The sequence below is a fragment of the Calidris pugnax genome, unplaced genomic scaffold (genome assembly GCF_001431845.1).
Source record: "Calidris pugnax isolate Ruff unplaced genomic scaffold, ASM143184v1 scaffold24, whole genome shotgun sequence".
Taxonomy (NCBI): Eukaryota; Metazoa; Chordata; class Aves; order Charadriiformes; family Scolopacidae; genus Calidris; species Calidris pugnax.
In genome coordinates, this window is record NW_015090922.1 from 35,431,854 (window position 1) to 35,455,743 (window position 23,890).

The window sequence follows — 23,890 nt, forward strand, 5'->3', positions numbered from 1 at the left end:
CACCTGCCGCGGCGTGTGCCCGAGGGGGAGAGAGGGGCGTGCGGGACGGGGCGTCCCGGGAAAACTTCAGCCGTGTGTTGAGTTGCTGAAGGTGTAACCGCAGCCCTGCAGCGGGCTCCCGGTAACCTCCCCACGGCTGTCACGACGGGAGAGGCGTCCGGAGCGCCGGGCTGGGGCTGTTTACCGGAGCCGACCGGTCCCCGCGCTTGTTTACCCGCCCGGCGGCGCGGCTGTGGGCCGGTCCGTGGGCGCTTTGTTTCCTGTTGCGCCGGCCCGCTGGCGGGTCCGGTTAAATTTGGGCGAAAGGCCGGGTTTGTTGTTGTCGTCGTCGTCGTTTGCATTCCACGCACGTGTTTTTCGGCGTCCTCGCGACGGGTGCGCGTGAAGCCCCGCGCGTGGGGTCGCGGCCGCGGGGTGCAGCCCTCCCGTGGGGGCACCCCCTGGGCCCCGTCCCGTGGGGGCTCCGTGGACCCTGGCCCGTGGGAGCACCCCCTGGGCCGCATCCTTTGGGGGCTCCGTGGACCCTGTCCCGTGGGGGCACCCCCTGGGCCCCGTCCCACGGGGATCCGTGGACTCCGTCTCGTGGGGGCACCCCCTGGGCCGCATCCTTTGGGGGTTCCTTGGACCCCGTCCCGTGGGGGCACCCCCTGGGCCCCATCCCGTGGGGGCTTCGTGGACCCCATCCCGTCCCATGGGGCACCCCACGGACCCCATCTCCTGGGTTCAGGTGTGGGAGCTTTTATTCCCTGGTGGGTTTTTTTGGGAAGCGAGTTGCTGGGTGAGGGCCCGCGGAGTTTCAGGGCTGGCGATGTCCCGAGGAGGGACTAATCCTCGTAATTCACTCACTGGTCGCAAACAAAAGGGATGGCCCCAGTAAGGAGGGCTGAGGGAATTACCTCTGGTGGGCACGGCGTGGACCGGCAGGACGGGCCGGATGGCAAAACAGTAAAAATACAGGAAGGGTCAACTCTCTATTTCTACTTGCAGCGAGAGAATAATATTTACTTTAGGTGCAGGATGGTAATTAACGCAGAGAACTGCCACTCAGCAAAAAAAACAAATACTCATGTTATATACGTACTGGAGTTGGCGGTTTTCCAGTGACACAGGAATGTGGTAATCAACAGTGGAGTGCTTGTTTATTCACTTTAAAAGCAAATGAATAGGCTTGATGCATATTAATTTTTGTTGTTAAAATTTAACTGACGGATATTAAAGAATATTATGAGAAATACCTTTTGGAATGCTACTGTAGAATGTAACAAATGGGAAACCCATAGGATCTAATTCAAAAGTGTTATAGACTAGAACAGAGAATTTAATTAGCGTCGTGGACTTTATTGTTAATATTCAAAGTAAGATTAAAAAACCCCGCCTCATTCCTTTTCTTCACAGCAATTCTCCACTGACATGACATTCAGTTTAATAGCACCCGACTGCGTACTCTCTTTCACTGCTAATGATTTTAATCTAAGAATGCAAGCAGAGTCAGTTCTGCCAGTTTGCAGGGAGCACACAGTTGGTACTTTATGAACAGCCTCTTTCTCTCTTTTTCTGGCAGGTTTCAGTACTGCATTTAGTAAGAGCAAAGTGCTATTGGATGCCTGGGAAGGAGTGTTGGAAGAGGCCAAACCAACAGCCTTAGCGTGCTGGAGCTTAGTGCAGAAAAAGATCTGATTCTCACACAACTAATAATTTGAATGGGTTTCTTCTGGCTGTACAAGCTAGTCTCCTTGCCGGGAAAACAGCTATTTAATTATTATTTGTCTTCTAATAAAACAAAGTAATTTGTCTTAGAGTTGGTCTGCTTTACAGGAGGGCATCATCTTGTAACTGTGAAGTTGCTGGTCTGTATCGGTTGCAAACATCTCCAGCACTATTACCTGTCCTTACTGCAGTGTTTTGTGTTGCCACACAATTACAAGTATGACAAGACACCCTCGTGGGTCTCAAATATGTTACCATTATAACACATCTGAGCGAAGACAGAAGTTTTTCTCGCTGCAAGCTGTCAGCTTTCTTCAGATTTAAGACTTTTAAAGAGTTTCTAGTTGTTGCGGCTGCAAAATGTGTCTTAATGTGAACAGAGTAGAAACTTACTTTGTGCTCTGTCCTTGTCCAAAGGTAAGAAGGAGGTAGCTCTGGTGCTTATTTCACTGCTCGTTTTTTCGGTACATAGAGCTTTGTCCTTTTCAAACCTTTGTTGCAAAAGGCAAACAGTAAACTAGATCAGTGGTTTTCAAATGCAAGCCTATAGATGGTTGGTTGTGGTCCATGAGGCCATGACAGCGGCCTGCAGAACTGACTTAGATCTTTCATATGGTGAATTAAGTAAGAATATGGGCCTTAAATTCCTGGAATTTACAGTAATTCACTACCCAAAGCGTTTAGGGAGCCCGGAGGTAGACATTGGAGTGATTCTGTGGGAACAGCTCTATGAACCTAGAAGTTGGTGCAGTGATACACTGGTAGGTTGGCCCTGCAACAGCTTGAAAGATACCAAAGGAATGCACTAACAGGAAGGAAGAGCTAGGATCTTTGGAGGGGAAAACTAGAATGAAAGGAAGAAAGAAGGTGATCATCAAAAGTTTGTTCATTGAATGAGAGAGAAAATTACCTTCTAAAACAATGATCATAAGATGATACAGGTTAGAAAGGACCTCAGGTGGCATCTGGCCTGACCTTGAGCTGAAGCAGGGAGAGCTCTGAGGCCAGGTGAGGTTGCTTGGGGCTTTATTCAGTTGGGTCTTGAAAACCTCCGGGGACAGAAACTGTACAACCTTTCTGTGCAGCCTGTTCCACCGCTTTGCTGTCCTTACGGAGAAAAAGCTGTTCTTCATAAAAATGATGGAATGTCTGATTCTGGCCTCCTTTATACTGAAGAGTTACTGCAGTTGGGAGGAGGAGGGGGAAGGTGTTGCCTTCCTCCCTCTGGCCCTTGTGGGGGCATGGTGGTGGCTGTGGTGGTGTCTCCTCTGGGTGCAGATGTAGGAGGAGAGGCCATGCAAGTGAGCCCAGGTGGATAAACTGGGTGCTGCAGTTACTTAAAAAACAAATTGAGCCCCTCTCTCTCCATGGATAAATCAGTTTCATTGTTTGTGTATGTTTAGTTAGGTTCCTTAAAATAGGACCTCATTAGCAGGAACCTGTGATGGCAGATCCCAGGTCCGGAGGGGAAGCAAATATTTTTCAGGTGGTGTTTGTAAGCAGCACTTTTCATGGACTTTGAAGTCCCATAATAAATCTCTCTCTGCTTGACAAATATTGAACGTACTTGCAGCTATACCGGCATTTTCCTGAAGCAAATGTGACTTTTCCCTTTTGCGCTTATTTTAATGAAATATTCCATAGTTGCAGCTGTGGCATAAGCACCTCAAAGCTATTTGTGCTGTTAATGGAGCTCACTAGATAACATAATTATACTTAAAAGCTTTTCCTTAGTCTGCAGCAAGCACATGGTGGAATGTACCGGTTAATTATAATTTGCTATGTCTCAAAGCAACAATGGATGGTGGAAGTGTGTTAAGGTTTTGGAGAGAGATTGCAGTAGCAGTCGCAGTAGCAAACTGTTGTATGTGGTCAGATCTGAGAACAAATCCTAATATGAAGTGAAAATCATGAAGTTTATTCTTTTAAGTATATGCTTTCAAAACATGGGCTATTGACCTTAGTATGGGAAAGACACTCCAGTGACTGCCTTGTTAGTAGGATGTTCTTCTTTCTCACATACTGTATAGATGGAACAGGTGACTGGGTCAAACCCTGACATTAAACACATCACAGTCAAAACTCATCAGTTTTGATCGAGCAGGGATTTCACTGAAGCAAATGTCTATTTGTGTGAGGAGCTTTTATCTTCAAGGGCCAAGATGTAAAAGATAAAGAACTTGTGAGAGATGCAATGAAATCAGAAGTTGTCCCAGCGTTTTCTTTCAAGGTGATAGCTAGTTTCTTGTTTCAAACTATTGAATCAATTTTAAGAACTAAAAAAAAGAAAGAAAATTCTTTATTTTTCAGTAATATTTTGCAGTTATGCTAGGAGAGAGCCAGTGCTTTCCCACCATCTGCTGTTAGGTGAGAGAACAGAGTATTTTGAGGATGATAAAGCTGTCTTGGGTTTGAATTGGGAGCCCTAATATTTACATATATAATCTATCTCGCTCTCCATGTTTCAGGGACTATTTGAATTTCTTATCTAAGTCATAAAGAAACAAACCAAAAGAGAGAAAGACGCCAGCTGATAATGCTACTGTGATAACACATAATTACATACTGGCTACCATACTTTGGGGAGAGGAATTTGATATTAAGCCAGGGAGCCTGGATATCTGGAGAGATGGGGGAAGTAGATCCCCGCCTGATAAAAATCAGTCGGAGGGCTGCCAGGAGGAGTTGTGGCAGCTCACAGCAGCTGCGGATTTCTCCCAGGGTTGTTCTTCCTTACATTGTCATTAGTTCCACGGGACCTCCTGTGGAAATCTCTACTCCATCACCATCCCAACGTCTCATTTGGGTGACTCCGTTTCTCTGATCTCTCTTGGCACCGAGAGGCCACTCCAACTGAAGCCATCAGCTCTACAGAAAAGCGAAGGCAACTGAGTAGCTGCTCCAGGTAGAACATGCTTTTGAAAATATAATATACTCATTTTTTTTCTGACTTTTATTGATGTGTCTGCAAAAATTGCTGCGGTGCTGTTTAATTAGCTCAAAAGGGACTTTGGGTCATTTGGATTCAAAACCCTTTTGTTCCCACTTTGGAGTGCATTTTTAAAGTGTATATTAGTTGCAACAAGAAGGATAAACCCAGAAGGCCTGGCCTCTGCTTTTCAAACTAGCAGGTATTGTTTTTTCTGTTTTACAAAAACCGTAGAGCATGTTTTGCTTTCAAATAAAGAAATCAAAATGGGGAGTGACTGTCAGTTTAGGCGTTGGATTGGATTTTATGTTTTAAACTTAACCTGTTGCATCCCCTTCCCCTCTCATCTCCATGCAGTGTTACGCCTAGCAATGACGAGCCCTTTATGAAGAAAGGCAGCTCATAGAGATAACCTTTGGTCTAGGCTTTTTCTTGCACGTCAGGTCACATAACGCAGATGTCTCCATCAGACAGTACAGTCTCCACAAGATCCTACGGAGTCAGGGATGATAAGGGTTTTGGTTCTGGTGCCGTCTTTGTTTTTCTTAAAAGCAAACCCTGGGTTTCCGTGGCCTTTGAATTACAGAGGAAAAAGTAGAGAAGATTTTGATGTACCTGTTCCTTGTCTGTTGTTTACTAGAGAATAACTATAAACTTAAGGTAAACTGGAATCTTCCTGATAAATTCCAGAAGATAAATTCCAAATTCTGGTTTACAATGAACACCGGCTCCATTATCAATATTTGGAAATACTTTTTTTTTTTAATATTTTGAAAGTAAATCAACTGATCTCTCGTCCTTTGTGAAGAGCAGTGAAATACCAGATTGAGAGAATTTTCCCATAATGATGCCTCCTTCCTTTTGTGGATATGAAAAAATGGCATTGACTAAACAGAAGGAAAATGTGAAAACTGGTGTGGAAAACAAAAAAAAATGTTGCATATACATGACAATGAGCACTTATAGGAATTTTATTATGTGGAATGCAATATATTATGCTACACGCGATTGTTACAATTTTCTGTAGTCAAGGTGAAAGACTCCTTATTTTTAGTATATCTCAGAGCAAATGACATTTTACGGAACTAGCTAATGATTAATCTGACTTAGTCTGATGCTGTCTGGAAATTGATGTAAATTAGTCCTGATTGCACGAGATGCTGTGCAAGCAGAGGAGCTAAGCGCGAGCTGAGCGGAGGGACTGGAGCGTGGCAGAGCGGGGTCACTGCTGGACGTGGCACAGAGCCGAGGGACAGACAAAACTGGCAGTGCCCGGGGCAGGGGAGTTTGAGTCGGAGAGGAGAAAGGGCTTCCTTCTCCTTTTGGACCCTGGTTGAACAGCTCCAGCTTCAGCCTTGGGCTTGGCTCCTTCAGGACTTCTTCCAGAGGTGGTGTGGTGGTGGAGAAGATGCTGGTGTGCCCAGTCCTGGTGCCGGTGCCTTCCCAGGTCACCCTCTGTCATTTGGAGTCTCTGGTTGTAGCTTTTCCTTCAGGCAGAAGCACAAGCTTTCTCCTCTTCCATTTATGCCATTATCGCTGTGTTAATGATCGTAGAGCACACCTCGTGCTCAGGCTCTAGGAGGTTCAGTAACACAGGATGAATGAAAATTACTTTGTAATGACCCAGCAAAGCGATTTGTCACAATACCTGTTTTAATGTAAAGTGCAGTTAATAATTTTCCTCTTTGCGACTGCTTGACGCAGGCGATGACTAATGAACTCGCCGCTTTGTGTGTTGCCATTATTGGTGGTGGGAGGAGGAGGAGGGAGGTGCTTGTTGTGACTGTGGGAATGCTGAGGTGGCTTTGCCAGAATTTGGATTCCCAGGTGTTTTTTGAGGAGATGAACAAAAAGGAAGAACTTGATTGAATACGTGCAAGTCTGTAAAAATTCAGTTTCTACTATAAAAGCATATTCTCCATTAAAGAAGTACGTAGTCATGTGTTGTGTGATTAGATAAAGAGATATGATGGGCTTTTATTTCTCCCTGTCATCAAGAGATTTAGCTTTCCCGTTGGCAGGAAAAAAATTAGAATGCAGTTCACTGAAACGCATTCAGACCCAGGAGTTCACAACACAGATTTCCATTATGGAAAATAAATACTCTAAAAATAAAAGGAGGTGCCCTCACTGCGGTGCCGTAGCTGTGGTGTGGGTCAGGTGTGGGCACGCCGGCTCTGCTTTCATCCTCTTGAGGTGAGGAGAACTTTTTTTTTTTTTTCCTGGCTTACGGTAACAGCAGACTTTTCTTGTCTGCTGCCATGTTTTGAAGCACAAAGTTATATTGTGCTATTTTAATTTGAGCTAAGATTAGTATAATAAAGTACTTAATGGTTTAAGTTTTTATGACACCTGGATAAGCTTTTTTGAGCTACGTGCTAGTTCTAGAGGCGCATCTCCTGTGGAGAGTTTGAGAGTGGGGATTGTATAACCTGTCTGGCAAACACTTTTAAGCAGAGTATAACCAAAAAATTAGATGGGACAAGCTTAACAATATAACACAACAGTGATTTATAAATAACACTTTCAGGCTTTTTAATGGAAAGTCATACGATAAATTGGAGAACTGGTTCCTAATGTCTGTGTCACGACCCGAGTGCGATGTGGCTGGGGTGCTGTTGCAGGTCTGCTCTGCTACAAGCCCTTTAGCTTCTGCTGATTTGACTTCCCCGTGGCCCTGCATGAACATGGGGATATGCTCTTGAGATCAGTTTACATGATGAGGCCTCCAGATGGGAAAAATATGGTTGTTCTTATGTGCATGGGTAAACACACACATTGAAGCTTACAGGAGTAGTAATATCATTATCAGGAATATAAATACATGCTTGTCTGTTTCGTTATTGTCACTTTATTTATGATGATACACAGTGCTTTTTGCTATTTGGCAACAGCGTACTAAAATTTTAGTGTTCTCCACCTTCAGTGTATTCTCTGTGTGTGGGAGTGTGTGTGTGCAGAGATTAGGTAACTACTTAATACAATAATAAAAGCACTACTTTGAAAGCTTTGCAGTGAGCACGAGGAGAGTCAGTAGATGGTAGTGAAAACAGTACCGTGCTTGTTACAATATTAAATCGAGAGTATATGAGCAATCTCTTGCTTGCGGAACGCTTCTAACCCTCTTGTTTGCAACTGAAGGTCTTTTGTGCCGTGCTGATGGGTATGATGGAAACAAAAGATGAAGGAAAGAACAAGAGATAAAGGGTCTAATTTCTGCCCTGTTTACATAAAAACTTCATGGGCCGAAGGCACAAAGTTTATTTATGCTGGAAGAGTGTGTGGCCCATAGGTTTTCAACAAGAAAGGAAAAAGCAACTTCTGCTGTTCCTTCACAAGTTCAGCTGAGTTGAGCCTCCTGGTCCTTTCTGTGCCAGCACCAAGCTGACCCTGCTGCTCAGAGCTTGCTCTCTGCTCCACTGTCACCCCGGTCTAACTCGACAGAGGGGAAAAATGGATTCGAGAGCACTTATTGTGAGAGCTCATTGCACCACGGTGGCACCATTAAAAGTTCTTTTAGTGAGTGTACATCTGCAGTTGGAGCTTGGGTGAAAACACGTGCTAGGGCTGTTTGCATAGCGTTACATTTCAGGAAAAAGGCACTTCAGGCTTTTAAGATATTTTGCTTGCCAGAATAATATCTTACCGGTCATAATATATACCTCTAGAAGTGATAGGTATTGCTGTAGAATCTGTGCTTTTTATCCACTTAAACCTGGAGAGATGTTTGTGTTCTGTCTGTGTTTATTATCTCTGTTTATCTGTATCTGCTACAGTTTAGAAACACATTCATCCTCCTCCAGTTTTGCACTTGCAGCCTTCCAGCAGGAGCTTCCTGCATATTCCAACTCAGCTGAAAGCATTTTTTTGCCCCAGAAATTTCTAGTGCATTCCTAGGGATGGAGTGCAAATTGAAGATAGTTATTTTCTACTGCTGAATTGAGGCTCATCTCTGCACCATCCCTGTTAGACATATTTCATGTTGTTATCAATATCACTGCATTAAACTTAAATGTAGCCTTCAGTTATACAGAATAATTTTTAATACTTGTGAGTTTTGGAGCTTTCAGTGGTTGGCCAGCTTAGTGCAATAGCTCTGAAAGCTGGTGATAAATGCTTTGCATTTAAACTGAAATGTATGCTCTGTGAGGATGAAAATAAGGAAAATCCTGTTTTATACATAAATGTGTTTGTATTCATACATAATATACACCACAACCTGTATGCTGGGATTTCCATTTCGTTATTAGGCCTCTTTCCCACCTTAGAATTCATGAATAACCATTGTAAAATGGGAAAAGGCAGGGGTAGACTGCATGTTGTATGTCAGTCGTGGCTTCTGTCTTCAGGTTTCCATTTTCAAGATGTGTTTACGCTTCAAGAACTCGATGCTTCGGAGTATGTTGTGGGAATGTGTCATGTTTTATATGGAAGTTGGGGAGAACAGATTTCCACATGCAACCTTTTATCAGAGGGCTAATGAAGATACTATATTTCAAAACCAAAAACAAAAGGTAAGATGAGGAAATTTCCAGTCAAGGATGCAATCAAAAGCTCATGGTCAACTGTCACTTTGGGGATACTAAGAAATGCAGGAGTTGATGGGCAGTGGAGCAGGGATGCTGGTGGTACTAAGCCACATTGACTGATTTCTGACCTGTTCTTCGTTGGATTTGCGTGATGCTTCATGTCAGACTGAGGACCGATTAGATTCAGAACAGATATTTGGTTTTGCTGTGTCTCTGGCGTATAAATGTGGGTTGTTTTTTTTTCAGTGCAGCAAACACAGTGAGGGATCTCCACCACAGAAGCTGTTTGTGTTCCTGCTTTACCTGAGGTCACTTGCAATTTGCCACTGATTGCGGTGGAAGTAAGAGCAGGCTGCTTGTATCCCTTGAAAAACATGGACCGCAGAGGTGGCTCCGGGTACCTCAGTGAAGGTGCGCAGTCACTCTTGTCCTTACACAACCAGAGCACTGGTGTGGCTGCAATGGCAGGTAGAAACCTCTCTTTCCCCCACTGGATGCATTTCCTTAGGTCTGTCTGTTTGTATTTCACTGTAGAAAAAGGGCTAAGTAAAGGCAGATGTCCTGCTGGCAGGGCATGTTGTGAATCTCCGTACATGGCAAATTCTTTGGACATTTTTCTCTATGTTTTTACATACCATACTTCTCTGAGGTTTTCCTTATAGAGGAAAATGGCAATTTGTGGTGTCTCTTCTTAATTACCCAAATTTCTCTGTCAGCGTTCCAGCTTGTTTGTGGAAGTTCCCACCTTGCTTGCTGTGCGCTTTACAAATAAAAATCGGAAGATGCGTATTTTCTGGTTTTATTTTATGATGATGTGTCCTGTTCATTGTTTGGAGAGGTTTGGGGAAAGGTCTGTTTTATTTCTTGTTTCATCAGTAGAGACTACTCAGCTGTACGTAGTGCAAAACGGTTGTCAGTCCTTAAAAATTCTCTTTTCCTTGTTAACTACTGCTGCCTTTATTCTGAGTGTTTTGCAGTGGGGCCTGAAATGGGGTCTAATCTCTGTCATCCTTCTCCGCTGTGGTGGTGTGTTCTGTTGTGTACTGAATTGAAGGGGTACTGGGACGTGCTGGCTTGGTGGGGTATATTGTTTCTTGCTCAGCCTTGATCCAGCAATGTATTGTTTAGATTTTGTGTCCGGGAGTGAGTATATACGTGCAGATGGATAAAATTTGTAAAACCTAAGCTTCACATGATAGCGATCTAAACTCAGGAAGTTAACAGAGAACATAAGGTCAAGGACTTAATCAAAATATTGGCGTGATGATGAAGAGTTGCTTCATCCTGCATATGGTGTGTGTCCATGCATAAACAGGAATGGAAAGGGATGCTTCTGCATACCCTTGTTACGGACCTATTCATGATGAGTCTCATAGGGTTTGATCAGCGTGGAGGTTGAGCTCCTGATTACTACAGTTGAGAAAAAAAAAAGGTGGATGTTCACAACGTTGCTTTTTTCTTTCTGATGGAACAGTAGTTTCTTCTAGTAAACTTTGCCAAGTTGCTTGTGCTTTTTAATTCTTGTCTCAAATGTACTTGGAATACAAAATACTGTACAAATTCTCATTTTTTTATTTGCCAAACTTAATTACAACTACTGCAAAGTGCTTACAGATAGTTATTTATTTTGCAAACTTCCATGAAAAAGAGAGGGGAGGGAGGTAACAAAGTATGTTAGCTCCTCTCTGGCCCTTCTGCCTGTCTTAGGTAGATCTGTTGCTGTGTGGGTTTGAGCAATATTAAAAAAAAATTAATAATTTTTTTTTCTCCAGACTCATGTGTCTCTTAGGAAAATACTTCTCATAAAAAGAGGAAACAGAGGGATGGAGGTGCAGTGACTCAGAATTGTTTTTCTGTGACTAGAGAAGCGAAAAGAGAGTCCCAGCTGAGACAGAGTAACTTGCAACTGTTAGGAAGAGGGATTTAGTAGGATCATGTGAAAGGAAGAATTGCTGCCTTCACGGCAGGAAATGGCCAGAGCACGCACCGGGACCTGGGCAGGGGCAGGTCAGCACGCAGGCTGGCTTCGGGGGGTGCCCGGGGGGGTGGCTGGATGGTGTGGACGGGCAGGGAGCACGTGGGAAGTAAATAATGGAGATTTAAGCCCGGTTCAGAAATGACAGGGCTCCCTTCGGGTGCTGGGTAGGGATATCAGAGGGCAAAGTAAGCCTCTGTGTCTCGTTTTGTTTTGGTTTTGCTTAAAGACAAATGCAGGCTATAGGTGGGTAACCATTGATGTGCGTATGAGTCACCTAAAATTATGCCGTTCAGGTATTGCCAGTAGATGCTTCAAATGGGTAATTTGTAGCAGAGGGCTGGTTGGCTGAAAGAGGCTGAGAGCATGATTTACTATTTTGGTAGAGACAGTCTGATGCCCAGACTCCCTGTTCACACGTAACTCATTTGAAACCGACCTTTGCATTTCGAGTTGTACCTCTCAAGCTTTGACGAGATCTCCACATCTGAAAAACATGTGATTCTTCTTGAGAGAGTCATACAGCAAAATCTTTGTTTCCCCTTCAAGTCCTGATTCTTTATGCAAGAGGCAGTTTATTTACCGTACATCCTTTGATTTGAAACTGATAATGGTGCATACTGGGAAAAGTGGTGTAACATCTTCCTTTTGCTCAGGGAGCTCCCTGCTGTTTTTGTGGTGCTTCAGATGTATCCTGGTCCATTGGTTGTCCTGCTGCTTTTGCTGGGTTCATGGTTTGGTGTTCCCTGAGACTGCAGTCTCTTCTTTCATCTCAGAAGCAGCGTCTGTGAGGGAACTCCTTCCATCTGAGACTTTCTTCTCGTGTTACAGTCTCTTTTACAGCTAGGTGGGATGTTGTCCTTTGGCATGACTACTCTCCTGACAAATGGCTACTTAGCGGGATGCTGTCCTTTTGATGTTCAAGTTGCTACGCATAGAGAGGTTGCTTAAGTGAGAACTTAGTTTACCTTCCAAGGCCAAGTGTCTTTATCTACAGTTGTTGTCTTTCAAGCTGTGGATCAAGGCCTTGAGTCGGTCAGAACCAGCTACTGGGTTCTGTAGAGACACACAATTTTTGCGAGCTTTATTGACGCTGGGGTTCTGCCAGCTTCTGCTTTTTTTTTATGATCTCTTTAGCCCCGTGGGGTTCAGATTGTTTGGTGCTTCGGTTTGAGGTACGTCTCTGATGTGCAACACTTGAGTAATTGAGACATTCAGTCTCCGGTAGAAGCACCATCTATTATCAGTGGGCAGAGGCACTGGACTGACGGCACCCACGGGCTTAAGCACGTCCTTGAAATAAGCACGTAGCATCTGCCTTGTTGGGGGGCTCCTGTTGGTAGTAAATCGCATGTTTGCCCCTTCAGAGAAACGTGTTTGAAACAGCTGGGAGGTATGGCAACCATGCTGTTCTTCAAGCCCAGACTCTGTAGGATTTGCTCTGTTGGTAAGCAGAAATATTTCTCTTCTATTTGGGTGAGGGGCCTATTAAGCCTAATTAGGAAGCGCTTTGGCAATGATGAAGCAATACGAGCACACAGGAATGCAAAAAGCCCATCTTCACTGTACACAGATAAAGGGAAACGAGCAAATAAAATACGAGGTCCCAGAGTAGAGAGGATTATAAGCTGGCAAGAGATAGAGTTCTTATTGCTAGGTTGATATCCCTAATTGATACAAACATGAAGCCCTGTGCAGTCTGTGGTAGTTAAAAGATACGCATCTAAATAATATTTAAATAGATTCTTGCATTTTTAAGACCCACTGGAGTGTAATTATATTCAACTTAATTAAATGAACTGAAACCCCCTGGTAACCATGTATTACTGCTCCTAAATAAAACACTCTCCAAAGAGACTTCAAGATGCTTAGTTAAGGCCATAAAAAACCTGAGCCCAGCGCCATGAAGTTTTGCATGAGCAGCTTTATGTTTAGTTCATCCGTGTGCTACCTGCGGCGGGTGAGAGCCTGCGTTAGCAGCCCCGTCCCTCTGCTACGGCCAAAAGCTGAGGGTCGCTGGAGTGCTCTGGGGCAGAGTCAGTCTTTCTGGTTTTACATTATTTGGATGAACACGGGGTCTCTATTTAAGTTGGGTTATGGATGCCACCAAAGAGTGGGGTCCTCCCTGCGGACGGCAGGCACCCCATCCCTGCAGATGAGAGGGGTGGTTGGGGGGAGCAGGAGCAGATGGGACGGGCAGCCTTGGCGAGGGTGGGGGGACACATGACCTGGGAGCAGCTTGCTTACGGGAGCTACAGGAAACCATTTCTTCTGCTGCTGAGATTACATGGGGAAACATGGATTGCTGCCATGCTCGATTACGGTTGTTTCCTTTCCTGGTAAAAGACGGCCCGTCAGGAAGCGGGGGGAGTGAAGGCAAGGTTAGTCCCTGGGTACACACAAGTGTTGGGTGTATCCTCCAGGCTGTGAGCTGCTGGATTTCTAGCAGGAAGAGAAAAAAAAAAATATAAATAGAAGAATAGCAGAGTTTCAGAAAGCAGTTTAAACGTTGACATGCTGGTTTTGCACAGCTGACAGCCAGGCTGTCTTCGGTGCTCCAAGCTGTAAATCTAGGGCTGTGTCTCTGGGGCATGCAGTACCCTGCCCGTACTGCTGATTTCCCCATCTACTCCCAAACCAGAGGAGAGACCTTATTATACCTTGCTGTGCAGAACAGTGGGGTTTTTCACGCTTTGTAAAAGTGGATTTTGGGGTGAAGGAAGATACTCCCGAGATTCCCCTTCCCCCTTTCCAAAACCTTCACATGGATGGCAGGACGGTGCCTGTCTCTTGGAAGTAAGCCTCTTAAAATAGCACATGAAGGAATAATAATTGTGCTTACTGTCACGTCCAACTCCGTAGTAGCATTTTTAAACATCAGGATGCTCATCACTGGGCTGGGTGCTGCATGAGTAAAGGCGCAGTGCTGCCCCATGGCTCTTGCCATGTAAGGGCTGATGAGATGATAGGCTGATCCAGCCAGAAGAAAGCTGGGGTGACTGCATCCTCACTGGGCTTTTCTGTGCATTGTCTTCCCTGAAGAGCAGGAGAGGGCTGTGCTTTCTCTGTTCTCTGCTAAATGTAGCAGTGGGGGAAGGTCCTGATGCAGGATTCGGCTGCTGCGGTGTTGAGAAATTAAGAAAAGCTTAGAGGGCTCTCTTCCTTTATTGGTGCATCCCTGAAGCCAGTCCTACCAGGTTTTGGTGGGCTGGGAGAAGCTGCAGTCCTTAGAGGTGGCCAGGTGTGAGACCTGTTCAGGATCTCAGGCCTGGCTCTCAAAAAGTGTTGGGGGAAACCCAGACCTGGAGAAAGAGAAATAAAGAGGCGAGGAACGCACTGAAGAAGCAAGGGGAAGGGGCAGGAGGAACAGAACGAGGGATAAGAAATGTCTTTGAGTGAACATTCCTTTTTCTGGGCAAGGTATGTCCTGCTTGTGCCAAACTGTGCTGGTGAAAAGCTTAGCAAAGTTTAAGATAAAGATGGCTATTCTTACTACTGTGACGCTTGGAAAAATACATGAGTATAGAGGGACAAAGGGCAGAGTAAGTACTTGTTGCTGTCACGGGTTTTTATACAGCACCTATAACAAGGCAGAATGAAATATCATTTTTTTCCGCAAAGAGATTACAGATTGTAAGAGCTTCTTAGTGTCAGGAGGAAAAAAGAAAAATAAACATTTTGTAGGCCAAAACAAATTTCGAGAACTTTATTTGGAGAAGCTATTTAGGGACCATCAAGTTGGATAAAGAATTATTTTACTAAACAAGCAATTGTTTGGCCTTGGGTAGTGTGGTGATGATTATGTATATGCCCTTTATGCATATACCTGTTAGGAACCTGTCTATGTTGTCTCTCAGGCAAGAATTAACTTCCACAGTAAACATGTAGGGTATAGGGTGCTATAAAGGTTTTACTGGTGTTTGTTGATGAGATTCACAAATCCAGAGTTAGTAAGCACTTTCTTTACTGTTTTATGATATTGACAAGTTACTTCAAGGATAAAATAAAGAGGTTAGAATAAAATCCCATAAAGGAGCAGAATATCAGGGTGCTATCTGTGAGCAAATAGCCCTTAGTGATTACTGATATCAAGTAGAAATCAATTTTTGACTATGTTTTTTGTAGTAAAACTTGAACACGAGCATAGCCAAAGTTTGCTTTCTCTGAGTCTACCATGCAAATTCAACACCTTGGGAAATACTGTAAACCACAGTTGTCCTGAGATACTGTTGTCTTCTCAGTTTGTTTTGTCTTCAAATATTCAAATTGTTGGGGTTTTTTTTCTTTACATGTTTTCTGTCAGTTTCTTTCAGGCTATTATTTTAATGAGTTGCTCACACCTCAGTTATGTAGACCAAAACCGTCACAGAAGATTTGGGTTTGTCATATTGTGTTACTACTTTACATAAAGAAAAGACACGAATTTTAATGAGACCTCCTTCACTGTTGCAGTTGATATGGCCAGCTGGCTGAGATAAAGATTTATTTCATCATCTACTTAAGATGTTTGGGGTTTTTGCATATCTATTTCATTAGACTCTAACTTAACTCAAGGAGGAAGCCACCCCATAACATCTGCTAAACTTTGTGATTCTGAAAGAAGGAACTCATCGCTGTCTCCTTACTGGTGCTTTAATCACATATATGTTCATTTCTTAATTCTTGCCGTTCTTCTGTTTACCATTCTTTTCTGCTCCAAGTGTCAGGATAGAAGCCCACTGCAGCTGCTCTGCATGAGGAGACACATTTCCACCCAGTCTGAGGAAAAAGTCTCAGCAAATACAGTGTGCAAAAGGAGGAGGCAGAGAGATGGAGGGAAGCAAAACCATTGAAAGGTGATGTCAGGTGCCGCTATCACTCAGCTTAAGGAATTGTTGACTTACTCTGCTTCACAAGCTGGCAATGATAACCTGTGCCTGTCTGCTGCCCAGCCCAGGGAGCAGTGGTGGCCTGGCAGGTATGAGAGCAGGCAAGAGTTCTGAGCTGCAATTTGATGAGCTTAGTGCAGATCACCTTGGGGAAAGGAGGATAGAAGATTATATACTGTTATTAGGGAAGCTGGACATTAAGGGTGCTTTGAACTAACTTCTCATGAATAAAATTTGTATTTAATCTGGTCTGTCAAGATAATGAGCATGTGAAAGAGCTGGTTCTACTTGTGATAAATACCTACTTTTTAAGTGTGTTGGAATGTACGTTTGCATAGATACAACTTTTTCGTTAGCATGCATATATACATACACAGACACACATTTTTATTTTTTACATAGAGGACTTCCTTGGTTGCGTGCCAGAGAGGGATCCCAGTAGTGTGCTTTCAAGTTCATTACAAAGGGAAAAACGTAAATCACATTTAGAATGCTTTTCCAGGGATGCTTTGTTTTACCTTCATGACAAAACTTCAGGGATTTATAGTGAAAAGTGAGGGAGGTGGGGGGGAAGGTAGTGGTGAAGGATAGTGGTGAAGGAAACACTTTATTTGCAGAATTTTGAAAAGGGGAAAAGTTTGTTTTTATGTAAAGACAGGGCGAGGTTTCATATCTATTAGAAAAAGCTTACAAAGCTGTGTGGTTTAATATAAAGTTTCTGGGTCTAGAGTGACTGTGCTCTGAACTCAGTGGGCTGTATCATTTATTTCAGATAACTGCTGCAAAAGCTTTTATATCAAACTGTACCATTGTGCATTCTGCTTATTGTACAGAATCTAGAACTGTTTCAACCATGCTACAGAGAGCTTGACACAGTTTTATTAGATCTATTTTCGTAACTCTGTCTGTAAAGCTGCATAGCTTAATGACTCAACCCTCAGATGCCATAAAAATTAATGGAAAGTCTCCTATTGAATCAGTCTGATCTGTATGTTCTCTTTGTTCTCTCAGTGTCCGGCTATAGAGAGGTCAAGGGAACCATGACAACCCTTCAGCATCCTCTAAAATAGCTGTTCTCAATGTAAAAATGTCATACACTGAGTATTTTATGCCTTTCCCTGAATATCAAGGCTGCCTGGCCTCACACTTCTGTCTCATTCACATGTCTGACCCCGCTGACTGTCAAGACAGACTTTGAACCTGTCACTTCATGGATAGTGGGATTGTTACTTCTGCTGAATGGAAGATTGTCCTTTCCGAGCCCCTAGGAAAAGAAGGGAACATTTTCTCTAGCAGCTTGTTGGGTTTATTTTTAATGGCAACCATTTTGAAGCTAAGCCAGAGGGCAAAACATCAGCCCAACTCCTGGCAGAAACACGCTGCCAGCAAGGGATGAGCAAGAGGGTCAGAAACGTGTAACAGATGCTTGCCCTTATCATGCCAGTCTGTATTACTGGGGTAAATTGAGACGCAAGTCCTAGCCAGAGGGGTGCACATGGGTTTAACTCTTCTGTATTGAAACATCTACAACTTTGTGAAAGGACACTGTAGAGAGGTTGGGGCTGGTCTCTTCTCACAGGTAATTAGTGACAGAATGAGAGGGAATGGCTTCAAGCTCCAACAGGGTAGGTTTAGATTGATCATTAGGAAAGAATTTTTCACCGAAAGAGTGATAGGGCATTGGAACAGGCTGCCCGGGGAGGTGGTGGAGTCACCATCCCTGGCTGTGTTTAAGGGCCGTTTAGATGCAGCGCTAAGGGACATGGTATAGGGGAGGACTTTGTAGAGTAGGGTAGATGGTTGGACTCAATGATCCCAAGGGTCTCTTCCAACCTAGACGATTCTATGATTCTATGATTCTATTTTGGATTGGATTTAAATCTGCCTTATTGGAAAGAATTGTGGAGGAACATGAAATACAGTGTCTTCTCTCCGATTAATCACCCGTAGCCCAAATTTATGTATTAGTATATTTTTGCATTGCCAGTTTGAGGTTCCCTAGGGAAGGATGCAGAAGTTTCTCGAGCTTCTATGGGCCCGCATTAGGAAAAATATCCAAAAAGGACCAGTATCTTATTCAGAGTTGCCCCATGAAAATCTGAGCATCCTTTGCTTTCTAGGTAAGCTAGTTCTGTTTAACTTTAAACATCTTCTAGGATGTGTGTTATGTAGATGAATTCCTGTTGAAAATAGCGTGTTTATTAGGCACAAACATGTTTCCCTTCAGCAGATGTTCTCATTTCGCCACTTTCTTGGTCCCTCCTCCCTCTTACCTCTCTCCCCTCCTCAAACAAGTCTGTTTGCTCTGGCCCATGTTCTGGCTTTCATTTATGTACTTCTTACAGCTATCCAAACCAAAGGTATTATTGCAATGCAGGGTCGTGTTCCACAAATTTTTGGTAGGCGTCCCTGTTAAGATCCAACTGCCAGAAATAAGCTGCTAATGTTTACAGTGACTCTCCACACAGTAGTCCTGTGTTTCAGGCACGGAAATGGATTTTTCTCATCTTGGGCTGTGAAGGTCAAAAACATGCCTTTGCCAGGGCATGATTGCAAGCATTGTGAGAGAGCGTTGTGCCTTCGTCTGTGCCCTTTCCACATACATTTATACTTTAATTGGAAAAAGTCAGATGACTTTTTTTTTTTCCTCCCTCCCTCCTAGTTTCTGACCTGCTCCTAACCTCTCAGTGTATACACGTGCTGTGGCCAGAGCTGGAGTGGTTTTTAAGTTAGGAATCTGTGTAGCTGCATTGTGTGCTGTAATCTGCATTGCCATGTGCAGATGGAGACACCAAACCAGCTTGGAGCACTCACATCTTTTTCCCATTTTTGAGATTCGTGCAGTTACAGGAATTTCACGCGGTGGCTCAGAGAGCAAGCACATCTATCTGATAACCACGACCTCTTTCCTGGCATTCCTGACATCAGCTGGAATAGGAGGAGGATATGCTGGAATATGCAGTTTTGTAATACAGAATCGGAGATAGAAAATAGTTGTATTTTTGGTAGCTTTTTCTGAAACTTCTTCTGTATGGAAATTTATGCAGAGAGGAGGTATGCTGTGCCTAGTATTTAGGTTCATATGCAGGTTCATGAAATGTATACATTACTTAGCAAAGTCCATTATTCTTCCTTAACTCATAGTGGTTTTATGTTATTACTCTTATTAAAATATCAATGTATTTTTACTTAGTTTTATTGCCAGCACCAGTGCTTTGACAAAACAGTTTTCTCCTTTACACTTTCAGATGTCAAATACAAAGGATTCTGCCAGCGCGTTAAACTAACTGATGTGCAGTGACCGATAAATTCTAACTTTATACTAAGTGTCAAATTGTTCCAACTTTGCTTTGTAGTCACTCCATTAACAGGAATCCCAGCGGATTCCTTTGGTATTCACATGCATATCAGAACTAATTCTCTGGGAATTCCAGGGCAATTCATCATTTATTCTGTGTTTTATGATGCCAAAAAATGTTGCATGCATACATTAGAACATGGAAATTTAGGAACATATTTGACAACTGAAAATAGAAATCTGAGAACTTCTGTTTTCATTAGAATATTTTATTAAATCTTCATTTTAGGTTTAACCCTAAGTGGGTTGTTTACTTTCTTGGCTATCAGACTATTTTATGGAATGGTCTCAGGCAATAGTGAAGTCTTAGGAGAAACATGTTGTAATTTTTTATGAATAAATTAAAGTATTTTTGGAATGGTATTTTTGCTCAATATTTGTGTTGCTTATTAATTTTTTCCACCGGAGAAGGTTTGTGGGATAGTATAGCTGGAACATTGCAGCTTATACCGCAATAAGCACAACTGGTGCAAAGCAATCTTCATGGTAGGGCTTTGCTTAACTGTTAAATTTGTAACAAACCGAGAGAGAGTTTATCGTGAGGTCTCGGTTTTAAAAACATTACTGACCTAAGGCAGTTCAGTGGCTACTGAATTACAGATATATCACTAAGAATAAATTTGAAAACTGTCTCTTGTTTCTCATTACTAACATGAGCTGTTTCAAATATGGGACCCATTGACATCAAATGGTGGGACATAACTGAAGTCTTACTATAAATTGCATTGTCTTACTATTTTTGGTATCAAGTAGCTGTATTCTTTTTCCTATCTGTGAAGCTAAAATGGCAGTCCATGTTTGTTTAGACCCTGCTCTATTTGTATTGGAATCAAGCCCACAATGCAGGGCTGTTAATAAGGAAGAAGAGGAATGAACAAACTCATGATTTTAGACTTTTATTTCTATTGTCTTAAAAATCCTCTAGGTTTTGGCTTACATATGAAAGTAAAAAGAACTTATGAAAATTAACATTACCTCTTATTCTCTATGCATCAGGGTGAAATATTTTTAAAATATTAGTTATGAAAACTTTTACTGTTCTATTTTATTAATAATGCTAGGGATTTAAAAAAATCTATTTTGGACAATTCCTTTGACTCTCTGTGCCTTGTAAGGGAATGAATGACTTCTCAAGCTGGAGTTAAAGTGTAGCATATAAATATTTTCTAAATACTCAACTTGAAAACAAAATAAAAATACAAAGGGTGCCGGTGGTGATTGATGGTTTAGAAATGTTTGGAGAAGCTGGAGGGTCAGTTTAATGAATAGACAAAATGCCATAGTTCAAAATTCATCTTCTGATTAGTTGTACCTGGGATTTGATGATATCTAAAGTAGATCCTCTCAGCTGTTATCAGCACAGTAGAAAAATGAAGAATCTTCTCTTTTTTTAGTTTTGCCATGTTTTTAATAGTACTTGAAGAATAAAGGAGGAGGCTGGAGGTAACTACATGCAGGGATAAAAATTGAGGTAATACAAATCAGATACACAATCCTTTGTTATGTTATGACATTATTTCCTTATATGTAACACGGGTGTGAAATACTTGCTGTCTTTGGCTTGGGTTGATTTGTGTATCAGTGTTTCTTTTCCAACAAAAGGAATGCTTTCTGGATACCTGCACGCATAAACTCAGAGAAGAAGCTCTTTGCCACAGAGACAAACGATTCAATCAGCATCTTCCCTTACAGCTTCCTGGCAAGCTGAGATGTAAATGCAGATGTTTCTATGTTTTTTCGTTCTCATTTTTTCGAAGCTAGAGACTTCAAACCCCAAAGCTGTCTGCATCTAGTTAGGAGGCTGCATGATGCTGCCGTGGAGCAGTGACCAGTCGCCCTCAGCCTGGTAACCCTGCAAAAGCGTATGGCAGGGCTGCAATGAGTATATGTTTCAATTATCAATTCTCAGCTCTAAGATCTTGTGGTTTTTTCTGTTCCTTCATCTTCATTGTTTTCTTTTTTTTTTTTTTTTGGACGTTAAGCTTGCTTTCACACAGGACTTTTCTTCCCCCCACCCCGGAGAGCTGGTGTGAGCTGTATTTGGAGCACTGCCCCCAGGGTTGAGTCCCGAGCAGTGACAACAACCCCTTCTGTCCGTGGGTCAGGCTGGTGCCCGCAGCCCAGCTTCTCTGGAGGCTGTGGCGTTGACGGACCACGTCGCTTGTGAATAGGCTTTTCTTTGCAGCCACATGTTCGCTGGTGGTGGGGCCACCCGTGCTCTGCAGGCTTCTTTAACTGGGGTGCTGCAATCCAGCTAATTTTGCTCTAGGGACAGCCTTCAGCCTTGTAGAGACCACCCTTTAAAAAAAAGCACAACTCCATGCTAACAGCAGTGAAAAATGAGCACTTGTTTGGCTTGGTTTGATCCCTTGTGCAGCACTGTCGCTATCCCATGAGTGGTTGGTGACCATGGACTTGAGGAGCACGGGTGTGGGAAGGTGTGCAGAGGAATGCTGGAGTTGCTGCAATCCTTACCTCGGCTCCACTCGGTTCTCAGCTAAGCTGAAGTTCATGTGATATGTTTGGGATTGGAGTATTTCACTCAGTTTCAGAGTCATGACTTTACCTTCACAGGTTAACGCCAATTTCTGAGCAGATTTACTATCTGAAATTTAAAGGTTCCCAAAATTGAGAGAGGAGATGGACTGATAAAGTAAATAGGTAGATTTCACATTGTTCTAATAAAATGATGGTTTCCTGTCTTGCCCTTCTGTTTCCAGCTCCTATACTCTTAACTGGCAATGCTTATCAAGGAATAAACAAGACTCTATCTGGGGAAGATACTCCAAAGTGGGAGTATCCTAGTAAACTACACTCTTTCTTAGGGGTGTGAAAAGTTATTTGTCTGAAGCTCTGGAAAGTCTGAAGTTCCCAGAAGTGTATTTGCACTAAGGAACCCAATCTTTTAATGTTTGAAACATCTCCCATTTGAGATCTTTGGTGGCTGAGAGATAGGAAATACAGTAAAACATACATAGGTATGTATAGAGGAGGGGATGTGTATAAATATATATTTAGTGGTGTTATTTTGCTTCTTCTGCCCCAACAAATGACATGCAAGTTGTTTTCTACCTGTACTGTACACAGTAGTTTTAAGGAACTGCAGGCTGTTCTGAATTCTGCGAATGTGAGCTCTACAGAACTTCCTGGGGAATCTGGGATACCTGTTGCACATGTGGAATTGTACTTCAAAAAAGTAGAGAGTGTGTTTGCACAAAGTCTGAGGTTTAATGGGATTTCACTTCGGTTTTAAACTGGAATGCTTTTTCCAATTCTCTGGAAGTGATACTCCATTAAAATGGTTCTGCCCCTTATCATAGGCAAGAACCCCAAGAACAGAACCACAAGCATATTTCCAAATGGCAACAGCTTCAGTAAGGTGTGGTTTCTAATTAAAAGATTTCCTCCTAGCTTGTATGCTAAAACTCTGCATTGTAACTTACATATATTATTAGCATAATTATTTTTAAACAATTTCTTGATTGCTTAGATTTTTCTTAATATTCAAGACATAATTTTATATTTACTTGTTGCATCTATTAACAGCAACAATGAAGTAACACTGCAGTGTATTCCTTTTCTCAGAATATGTACAGTGTAGATTGTTTCCTTTTAAAGAATGTATGCAGTAATATATATACTCTTTCATAAACTAGACAAATAAAGAAACAAAATTACTCCATGTCATCTTTTGGACCCATTTTAAGCATGCATACAGTGTACCAAAAAATAGTTAATTCACCCTGCCCAGCCCTCTGTGGCATATGTACCTGAGGTTTAGAAGGATTTCTCATGCCACTTAAAATTCAGCCTGTTTTTTGTTTTGAGGTTGGGTTTTTTTTCCCTTATCCATCATCAGTAGGAATTTGACTGTAATTAAGAGATTATTACAATTAGATTCCTGGCTATAGCCATTTCATTAACAGGGTAGCAATCCTGCCGAACACAGCAGGCATTTGGGGCTGAGCAAACCCTGTTTCTGCCTCCAGTGCATCTTGAAAGACCAACTGGCAGAGTGTCTCTGTGGGTGGCATAAACTCGCCGGTTGAAGTCATTTGGCTGGAATTGTTTGCAGTCCGTCTGATTGTGCTTATAAGCAAGAAGTTTAATGTTTTAAATTGCTGTTAGTCATTGTCGAGGAAAGCAGGGCTACTCCCAGTAAAGAAGGTCAGTGGAACGTGTGTAGTGACTGTGGTTATTGGATGAGTGGACAACTGCTTGGGAGAACCAGACAGAATGGGAGTATGTGTGGGTGGGAGGGAATCGAGGCAGATAGTGCCTGGGGATATGTTGTTCCTCTGCTGTGCGTTGCTGTCCCTGCCTTCCCTCTCTGTGTGGGAATTACCAAGGAACCCACCTGTTTCTGAAGAGCTGCTGTGGTGTTGCACTTCCCAACTGTTCTTCTGTGCTTTGGGCTAGGGATTAAAGAGGATGACCCAAGAGCTGTGTGCTGGTTGTGCTGCAGGGAGAGGGTCTTCCTCACAGTTCTGACGGTACTTTTAAATTAGAATTTTAAAATTGATA

At 42.8% G+C, this 23,890-nt stretch overlaps 1 protein-coding gene across 2 annotated transcripts in view; it reads left to right on the forward strand.

Annotated features, from left to right (window-relative positions):
- SASH1 (SAM and SH3 domain containing 1) overlaps positions 1-23,890 on the forward strand; it is a 572,614-nt gene that overhangs the window by 446,312 nt on the left and 102,412 nt on the right. The window lies entirely within an intron of this gene.